General features: G+C 34.7%; 3 non-coding genes across 3 annotated transcripts; all 3 read right to left on the bottom strand.

The window, feature by feature from the left end:
• Window positions 1–618: 618 nt before the first annotated feature.
• LOC120285571 lies at window positions 619–4,580 on the bottom strand. Its single transcript, XR_005544826.1, has one exon. It is a non-coding gene; the product is annotated as a large subunit ribosomal RNA (ribosomal RNA).
• Window positions 4,581–4,974: 394 nt separating this feature from the next.
• LOC120285567 lies at window positions 4,975–5,153 on the bottom strand. Its single transcript, XR_005544822.1, has one exon. It is a non-coding gene; the product is annotated as a 5.8S ribosomal RNA (ribosomal RNA).
• Window positions 5,154–5,842: 689 nt separating this feature from the next.
• On the bottom strand, window positions 5,843–7,836 carry LOC120285569. The gene has a single exon (XR_005544824.1). It is a non-coding gene; the product is annotated as a small subunit ribosomal RNA (ribosomal RNA).
• Between the last annotated feature and the right edge of the window lie 3,250 nt (window positions 7,837–11,086).

The following is an 11,086-nucleotide window of genomic DNA, read 5'->3' as shown; positions in this document are numbered from 1 at the left end:
ATGATAGGGACAATATCATATGCGTCACTAAATTGATGACGAGGTGTTTGGCAACTTGACACAATTCATTAAAGTCTTTATATTAATTATATGATATGGACAATATCATATGCGTCACTAAATTGATGACGAGGTGTTTGGCAACTTGACACAATTCATTAAAGTCTTTATATTAATTATATGATAGGGACAATATCATATGTGTCACTAAATTGATGACGAGGTGTTTGGCAACTTGACACAATTCATTAAAGTCTTTATATTAATTATATGATATGGACAATATCATATGCGTCACTAAATTGATGACGAGGTGTTTGGCAACTTGACACAATTCATTAAAGTCTTTATATTAATTATATGATAGGGACAATATCATATGCGTCACTAACTTGATGACGAGGTGTTTGGCAACTTGACACAATTCATTAAAGTCTTTATATTAATTATATGATATGGACAATATCATATGCGTCACTAAATTGATGACGAGGTGTTTGGCAACTTGATACAATTCTTTAAAGTCTTTATATCAAAAATTATATGATAGGGACAATATCATATGCGTCACTAAATTGATGACGAGGTGTTTGGCTACAGGAAAAAATCATTTATTTATCGAATCATCAAGCAAAGGATAAGCTTCAGTGGATCGCAGTATGGCAGCTGCTCAACCACTTACAACACCTTGCCTGTTACAAAAGTCGTTTACAATTGATTCTAGGCTTTGTCATTGTATTAAATAATGCTTTTATATGTAACTAGCGCGGCATCAGGTGATCGAAGATCCTCCTAATTTACTATGTTACAAATTACATTGGCATCACATCCATTGTCGTTTATAAAATAAATTATAAACTTTAAATGGTTTAGAAGCCATACAATGCAAATTGCCCCTTATTTATCATTGCAGTCCAGCACGGATACGACCTTAGAGGCGTTCAGGCATAATCCAACGGACGTAGCGTCATACCACTGTTCGCTCGAACAAGTATTGTGCCATTGGTCCGTACCTGCGGTTCCTCTCGTACTACGCAGGAATGCTGTCGCAACAACGTTTTGTCATTAGTAGGGTAAAACTAACCTGTCTCACGACGGTCTAAACCCAGCTCACGTTCCCTTGCATGGGTGAACAATCCAACGCTTGGTGAATTTTGCTTCACAATGATAGGAAGAGCCGACATCGAAGGATCAAAAAGCGACGTCGCTATGAACGCTTGGCCGCCACAAGCCAGTTATCCCTATGGTAACTTTTCTGACACCTCTTGTTAAAAACTCTTTAAACCAAAAGGATCGATAGGCCGAGCTTTTGCTGTCCCTGTGTGTACTGAACACCGAGATCAAGTCAGCATTTGCCCTTTTGCTCTATGTGTGGTTTCTGTCCGCACTGAGCTGGCCTTGGGACACCTCCGTTATTATTTGAGAGATGTACCGCCCCAGTCAAACTCCCTACCTGGCAATGTCCTTGAATTGGATCATACCTGAGTAATTGGAGTTATACCAAATTTTCAAATCAAAAATACATAAATGCATCGTTTTATTAAAGAATTTGTTTGCGATTATATAACAAACTCGTGATACTTTGATCAAGAAGCTTGCATCAAAACCCAATACCATAAGATATAATAAATATATCCGTATAATGGCTAGGAAATGATACACGTTCCATTTAATCAAGTAAGTAAGGAAACAATAAGAGTAGTGGTATTTCATTGACGATACCAAACCGAGGTCTAATATCTCCCACTTATTCTACACCTCTTATGTCTCCTTACACTGCCAGATTAGAGTCAAGCTCAAAAGGGTCTTCTTTCCCCGCTAATTATTCCAAGCCCGTTCCCTTGGCTGTGGTTTCGCTAGATAGTAGATAGGGACAGTAGGAATCTCGTTAATCCATTCATGCGCGTCACTAATTAGATGACGAGGCATTTGGCTACCTTAAGAGAGTCATAGTTACTCCCGCCGTTGACCCGCGCTTACTTGAATTTCTTCACTTTGACATTCAGAGCACTGGGCAGAAATCACATTGTGTCAACACCCGCTAGGGCCATCACAATGCTTTGTTTTAATTAGACAGTCGGATTCCCCAAGTCCGTGCCAGTTCTGAATTGATTGTTAATTGATAATCGTTATAATTGATAAGAACTAATTGGTTTAACCCAAATAGTATTCTTAAAAATTTTAGCAAGAAAGTTCCACAATTGGCTACGTAACTAAACTATCCGGGGAACAAGTAACTAACATAAATGCTAGAAACTCTATTTACCCAGAACGAGCACATAAACCATGTTATTGTTTCCCAATCAAGCCCGACTATCTCAATCTTCAGAGCCAATCCTTATCCCGAAGTTACGGATCTAATTTGCCGACTTCCCTTACCTACATTATTCTATCGACTAGAGACTCTTCACCTTGGAGACCAGCTGCGGATATTGGTACGGCCTGTTGAGAAGTTTGCGTGTCCCCACCATAAATTTTCAAGGTCCGAGGAGAAAATATCGACACAACAGTATATGTCATGCTCTTCTAGCCCATCTACCATATCTCTCTGCGAAAGACTTCCATGGTAGTACGGCTATAAAACAGAAAAGAAAACTCTTCCGATATCTCTCGACGGCTTCTTTATGGTCGTTCCTGTTGCCAGGATGAGCACGAGGCCCATATTTAATAACAAACGGATACTCAACAGGTTACGGAATTGGAACCGTATTCCCTTTCGTTCAAAATTATTCAAGTGTATTATATTCGCTTTGTTTATATAGTTAGGCATTTTTGTTTTACTTGAAAATTTTCGGCTTTCGCCTTGAACTTAGGACCGACTAACTCGTGATCAACCACTGTTCACACGAAACCCTTCTCCACTTCAGTCCTCCAAGGTCTCATTCGATTATTTGCTACTACCACCAAGATCTGTACCAATGGCAGCTCCATGCAGGCTTACGCCAAACACTTCTACGCATACCATTGTACCTTCCTACTCACTAAAGTTTCAAAATTTATATCACAAGTAATATAAATCATCTACTTTAGCGGTAATGTATAGGTATACAACTTAAGCGCCATCCATTTTAAGGGCTAGTTGCTTCGGCAGGTGAGTTGTTACACACTCCTTAGCGGATTTCGACTTCCATGATCACCGTCCTGCTGTTTTAAGCAACCAACGCCTTTCATGGTATCTGCATGAGTTGTTAATTTGGGCACCGTAACATTACGTTTGGTTCATCCCACAGCGCCAGTTCTGCTTACCAAAAGTGGCCCACTGGGCACATTATATCATAACCTTGAACTTCATATCAAGAAAGTTAAGGTTCTTACCCATTTAAAGTTTGAGAATAGGTTAAGATCGTTTCGACCCTAAGGCCTCTAATCATTCGCTTTACCAGATAAGATTATTTTATATAATATTAAAATGCACCAGCTATCCTGAGGGAAACTTCGGAAGGAACCAGCTACTAGATGGTTCGATTGGTCTTTCGCCCCTATACTCAATTCTGACAATCGATTTGCACGTCAGAACTGTTTCGGTCTTCCATCAGGGTTTCCCCTGACTTCAACCTGATCAAGTATAGTTCACCATCTTTCGGGTCACAGCATATATGCTCAAGGTACGTTCCAGTTAGAGGCATAAATAATATAAATATACATTATACATAACTATATAGAACGCCCCGGGATTGTGTTAATTAGCTATAAATAGCTAAAAAACTAATCCCATTATTAGTCAAGTTAATTACGCTATTAGGTTTACATCCCAATAACTTGCACATATGTTAGACTCCTTGGTCCGTGTTTCAAGACGGGTCCCGAAGGTATCCTGAATCTTTCGCATTGTTAATCATACAAGAGCATATAATAAACACAAAAATCAATGATAATTATGCCATTATATAATTCCGAAAAATTAACGCTCTGTAATAATATAAATCTATCAGCACTTTATCAAATTAATAACATTTATTCTGTGTTAAAATGCAAGCAATTTAATTGGAATAAACTATAAGTTATATTTTATGATAAATTTGGGATATGCTAATAGATTACAATGTCCTTATATGGAAAAAATGCACATTATTCTTAATAATATTATTTAAATATTACAATTTTAATGATGAATTTTCCATAACGGATATTCAGGTTCATCGGGCTTAACCTCTAAGCAGTTTCACGTACTGTTTAACTCTCTATTCAGAGTTCTTTTCAACTTTCCCTCACGGTACTTGTTTACTATCGGTCTCATGGTTATATTTAGTTTTAGATGGAGTTTACCACCCACTTAGTGCTGCACTATCAAGCAACACGACTCTTTGGAAACATCATCTAGTAATCATTAACGTTATACGGGCCTGGCACCCTCTATGGGTAAATGGCCTCATTTAAGAAGGACTTAAATCATTAATTTCTCATACTAGAATATTGACGCTCCATACACTGCATCTCACATTTGCCATATAGACAAAGTGACTTAGTGCTGAACTGTTTTCTTTTCGCTCGCCGCTACTAAGAAAATCCTTGTTAGTTTCTTTTCCTCCCCTAATTAATATGCTTAAATTCAGGGGGTAGTCCCATATGAGTTGAGGTTGTATATATAACTATATTTTGCCATAAATTCTTTATATATAAATGATAAAACAATCAATTAAATTCGTTATAAATAGTTCCAATAGTTCTTGTAAGCAAAGTTATTTTTTATCCATTTAACGAACCAACGAAGAATAATAACATAACCAAGTTTTTTTTTTTTCGAATCATTAATAAGAGACAATTCTAGATGAAAAATATTTCAATTTTTTATGCTAGACATTTCTCAGTATTATTTGATTGAAAAAGAAAATATTTCTCTTCGTTTTTCACATTCAAATGTGAGATAATGTTTTTCATTTCTTTTTTAATATTATGAATAAAATCATTATTTAATCCAATAATATACCATATGCTTATAAAAAATTTATAAACAACTTAATTAGCATAGTCTTACAACCCTCAACCATATGTAGTCCAAGCAGCACTATAAAATTAATTAAAGTACATAACAGCATGGACTGCGATATGCGTTCAAAATGTCGATGTTCATGTGTCCTGCAGTTCACACGATGACGCACAGTTTGCTGCGTTCTTCATCGACCCATGAGCCGAGTGATCCACCGCTTAGAGTTTTATAATTCATTTTTATATAATGTCAATATTGTTTTTATTGAAAGAAATTAAAAATACACCATTTTACTGGCATATATCAATTCCTTCAATAAATTTATTTTTATACCTAAAATAAATGTTGCGAAATGTCTTAGTTTCATATAAGCATTATGTATCATAATAATCTGGTTATGGTTTGCTATTTTGGGTGACACATACTGCAAAATTTATATAAAACATTAACCTGATGGATGACAGGTACAAACATTGTATATTTTAGGTTGTTGCATTAGCCAACGTATGCTCATAACATAGATGAACAATACATATTCGCAACGCGTGTATATTATGGTCCATATACACACAAACTTATTTCGATTACCACATTCAAAATTATTTTAATTTTAATTCGACTTCCACTTTCGAATTTAGTTTAGTTTCTTCGATTTCCATTTTCGAGAATTTGTTTTTATAGGAAACGCCGTTGTTGTAGTAAGTACTGCCACAAATACGCACAACAACATTAATAATGTTAAAGTCTTTTTATGAGGTTGCCAAGCCCCACATATAAATAAAATAAAAGCCATCTACATTTTATTTTCACTTTAACTTTTGATTCCGTAGAATCATTTTGTAATATTTTTATTTTGGTAAATTGTATTTATTTGTATTATAACAAATGTTTATTAACGGTAAGGATATTATACAATAATGATCCTTCCGCAGGTTCACCTACGGAAACCTTGTTACGACTTTTACTTCCTCTAAATAATCAAGTTCGGTCAACTTTTGCGAAACAACCGTAACACGCAAGGCGTCACAGTGATCACGTCCGGAGACCTCACTAAATAATTCAATCGGTAGTAGCGACGGGCGGTGTGTACAAAGGGCAGGGACGTAATCAATGCGAGTTAATGACTCACACTTACTGGGAATTCCAAGTTCATGTGAACAGTTTCAGTTCACAATCCCAAGCATGAAAGTGGTTCAGCGGTTTACCCGGACCTCTCGGTCTAGGAAATACACGTTGATACTTTCATTGTAGCGCGCGTGCAGCCCAGGACATCTAAGGGCATCACAGACCTGTTATTGCTCAATCTCATTATTGCTAGACGCAATTTGTCCATTTAAGAAGCTAGTGTCCTTATAATGGACAAACCAACAGGTACGGCTCCACTTACATAAACACATTCAAACACAATAAACATTTTACTGCCACCATGAATGAAGGCTACATAAGCTTCAGCACCATAATCCTGAAGATATCTATTTAATATATTTGAGTCTCGTTCGTTATCGGAATTAACCAGACAAATCACTCCACGAACTAAGAACGGCCATGCACCACCACCCATAGATTCGAGAAAGAGCTATCAATCTGTCTTACACACTTATGTTCGGACCTGGTAAGTTTTCCCGTGTTGAGTCAAATTAAGCCGCAGGCTCCACTCCTGGTGGTGCCCTTCCGTCAATTCCTTTAAGTTTCAGCTTTGCAACCATACTTCCCCCGGAGCCCAAAAGCTTTGGTTTCCCGGGAAGCGACTGAGAGAGCCATAAAAGTAGCTACACCCAATTGCTAGCTGGCATCGTTTATGGTTAGAACTAGGGCGGTATCTGATCGCCTTCGAACCTCTAACTTTCGTTCTTGATTAATGAAAACATCTTTGGCAAATGCTTTCGCTTAAGTTAGTCTTACGACGGTCCAAGAATTTCACCTCTCGCGTCGTAATACTAATGCCCCCAAACTGCTTCTATTAATCATTACCTCTTGATCTGAAAACCAATGAAAGCAGAACAGAGGTCTTATTTCATTATCCCATGCACAGAATATTCAGGCATTTGAAGCCTGCTTTAAGCACTCTAATTTGTTCAAAGTAATAGTACCGGCCCACAATAACACTCGTTTAAGAGCACTAGTGCAGGTTTTTAAATAGGAGGAACATATGAAAAAATACAAGTATTTAATCACATATAAGAACTCCACCGGTAATACGCTTACATACATAAAGGTATAGTACTAACCACAATTGTAAGTTGTACTACCCGTATGAAGCACAAGTTCAACTACGAACGTTTTAACCGCAACAACTTTAATATACGCTATTGGAGCTGGAATTACCGCGGCTGCTGGCACCAGACTTGCCCTCCAATTGGTCCTTGTTAAAGGATTTAAAGTGTACTCATTCCAATTACAGGGCCTCGGATATGAGTCCTGTATTGTTATTTTTCGTCACTACCTCCCCGAGCTGGGAGTGGGTAATTTACGCGCCTGCTGCCTTCCTTAGATGTGGTAGCCGTTTCTCAGGCTCCCTCTCCGGAATCGAACCCTGATTCCCCGTTACCCGTTGCAACCATGGTAGTCCTAGATACTACCATCAAAAGTTGATAGGGCAGACATTTGAAAGATCTGTCGTCGGTACAAGACCATACGATCTGCATGTTATCTAGAGTTCAACCAATATAACGATCTTGCGATCGCTTGGTTTTAGCCTAATAAAAGCACATGTCCCATAAGGTTCATGTTTTAATTGCATGTATTAGCTCTAGAATTACCACAGTTATCCAAGTAACTGTTAACGATCTAAGGAACCATAACTGATATAATGAGCCTTTTGCGGTTTCACTTTTAATTCGTGTGTACTTAGACATGCATGGCTTAATCTTTGAGACAAGCATATAACTACTGGCAGGATCAACCAGAATAATGTTTTTCCTTCATATTCCATTCATATTTTTTGAATCGAAATAAGCAATATAATAGATATATGGATTTTTCACTTTATATAATTCCATGATTTTTATTATATTGAATAAAATTCAATATTTCGCCTTTGGGTAAAATTTTAAATATATATTTATAAGTAAAATATCCATTCGATTACGGCCATTTTTATATAGCATTCGTAATCCATAATTTCATTTTTAATTTATACTTGTTTTACCAATATAACAAGAATTTCATATAATTATTGTAATATATATGTTTCTATAATTATATCTTTTTATATATACATATTTCATTATAAAATATCATTTTATTTCCAACATACATAATTATTGTATCCACACATGTACAATTTTTGTTTAACCAATATAAATATTAAGTTAAATCATTTGCATTTTGAAGATAAATTTAAAATTTATCTCTTTTCATATATCTCTCTGGTAATATATAACATAAAACCAAGCGCATATGATAATATTTCCACATTTAATATATAATTTTATATTTCTTTCATAAGAATCCATATTTGTATTATACCGTAACGATATAATAATCCAACTATACGGCAGGTAATAAATAAATATTTGCCTGCCTCCAAAAATTAACGATAATATATGGAAACGATTTGTTATTCTATATATAATAGAAACTTGACTTTTGTTTCAACGATATTATCTAAAAAGCGTATATTCCTATTATCCGCGGAGCCAAGTCCCGTGTTCTATAGAACTGAGAAACAAATTTGTACGGATAATAATATACTTTATTGTATGTAACCAATATAAACATAATCCGAAATAAATATTTCGAATAATGCGGGAGGTCGGCAACCACTGCCTACCTATAGTAGTTTTTTGAACCCGCTGTCGTCAAAGCGGGTATTTTCAATTCCGTTTGCCACCCAACATACGGGCTATTCTCTTATATATTAAGAGATTATATGAACATTTCATTTTTTTTTCCATTATTCATATATAATATGATTATTTTTTTCTTTATACATATAATACATATTAATTTTCATATGTTTATTATTTAATTTACTCATATTATTGCCAAAATCATATGAATACATAAGTTTTGAACAATATGAGAGGTCGGCAACCACTGCCTACCTATAGTAGTTTTTGAACCCTCTGTCGTAATTCCGGTCGTTTACACTACTATACCCTCTCCTATAATGGCTTTTCTCTATAATACTAAGAGAATGTGGGAATATTTCAGCATTTTTTCCTTATACATATAATAATTAATCATTTTCATATGTATATTATTTAATTTACTCATATAATTCCCAAAATCATATGAATTCATAAGTTTTGAACAATATGAGAGGTCGGCAACCACTGCCTACTATAGTAGTTTTTGAACCCTCTGTCGTAATTCGGTCGTTTACACTACTATACCTCTCACTATAATGGCTTTTCTCTATAATACTGAGAGAATGTGGGAATATTTCAGCATTTTTTCCCTTATACATATAATAATTAATCATTTTCATATGTATATTATTTAATTTACTCATATAATTCCAAAATCATATGAATACATAAGTTTTGAACAATATGAGAGGTCGGCAACCACTGGCCTACCTATAGTAGTTTTTGAACCCTCTGTCGTAATTCCGGTCGTTTACACTACTATACCCTCTCACTATAATGGCTTTTTCTCTATAATACTGAGAGAATGTGGGAATATTTCAGCATTTTTTCCCTTATACATATAATAATTAATCATTTTCATATGTATATTATTTAATTTACTCATATAATTGCCAAAATCATATGAATACATAAGTTTTGAACAATATGAGAGGTCGGCAACCACTGCCTACCTATAGTAGTTTTTGAACCCTCTGTCGTAATTCCGGTGTTTACACTACTATACCCTCTCACTATAATGGCTTTTCTCTATAATATGAAGAATGTGGAATATTTCAGCATTTTTTCCCTTATACATATAATAATTAATCATTTTCATATGTATATTATTTAATTTACTCATTTAATTGCCAAAATCATATGAATACATAAGTTTGAACAATATGAGAGGTCGCACGGTCTTTCCTCTATAATACTAAGATAATATGGGAATATTTCAGCATTTTTTCCTTATACATATAATAATTAATCATTTTCATAAGTATATTATTAATTTATCGTATATAATTGCAAAATCCTATGAACACATAAGAGAATACATATGAGAGGTCGGCGCAACCATAATATGTAGTTGATGACGAGGTGTTTGGCAACTTGATACAATTCTTTAAAGTCTTTATATAAAATTATATGATAGGGACAATATCATATGCGTCACTAAATTGATGACGAGGTGTTTGGAACTTGACACAATTCATTTAAAAGTTTTTATATTAATTATATGATAGGGACAATATCATATGGTCATAAATTGATGACGAGGTGTTTGGCAACTTGACACAATCATTAAAGTCTTTATATTAATTATATGATAGGGACAATATCATATGCGTCACTAAATTGATGACGAGGTGTTTGGCAACTTGACACAATTCATTAAAGTCTTTATATTAATTATATGATAGGGACAATATCATATGCGTCACTAAATTGATGACGAGGTGTTTGGCAACTTGACACAATTCATTAAAGTCTTTATATTAATTATATGATATGGACAATATCATATGCGTCACTAAATTGATGACGAGGTGTTTGGCAACTTGATACAATTCTTTAAAGTCTTTATATCAAAATTATATGATAGGGACAATATCATATGCGTCACTAAATTGATGACGAGGTGTTTGGCAACTTGACACAATTCATTAAAGTCTTTATATTAATTATATGATATGGACAATATCATATGCGTCACTAAATTGATGACGAGGTGTTTGGCAACTTGACACAATTCTTAAAGTCTTTATATTAATTATATGATAGGGACAATACATATGCGTCACTAAATTGATGACGAGGTGTTTGGCAACTTGACACAATTCATTAAAGTCTTTATATTAATTATATGATATGGACAATATCATATGCGTCACTAAATGATGACGAGGTGTTTTGGCAACTTGATACAATTCTTTAAAGTCTTTATATCAAAATTATATGATAGGGACAATATCATATGCGTCACTAAATTGATGACGAGGTGTTTGGCAACTTGACACAATTCATTAAAGTCTTTATATAATTATATGATAGGACAATATCATATGCGTCACTAAATTGATGA

This window comes from Drosophila simulans, unplaced genomic scaffold (assembly GCF_016746395.2).
Source record: "Drosophila simulans strain w501 unplaced genomic scaffold, Prin_Dsim_3.1 Segkk50_quiver_pilon, whole genome shotgun sequence".
In the NCBI taxonomy this organism is placed as follows: Eukaryota; Metazoa; Arthropoda; class Insecta; order Diptera; family Drosophilidae; genus Drosophila; species Drosophila simulans.
Note: the sequence above shows the minus strand (reverse complement) of the source record. Positions and strands in the feature narration are given on the sequence as shown.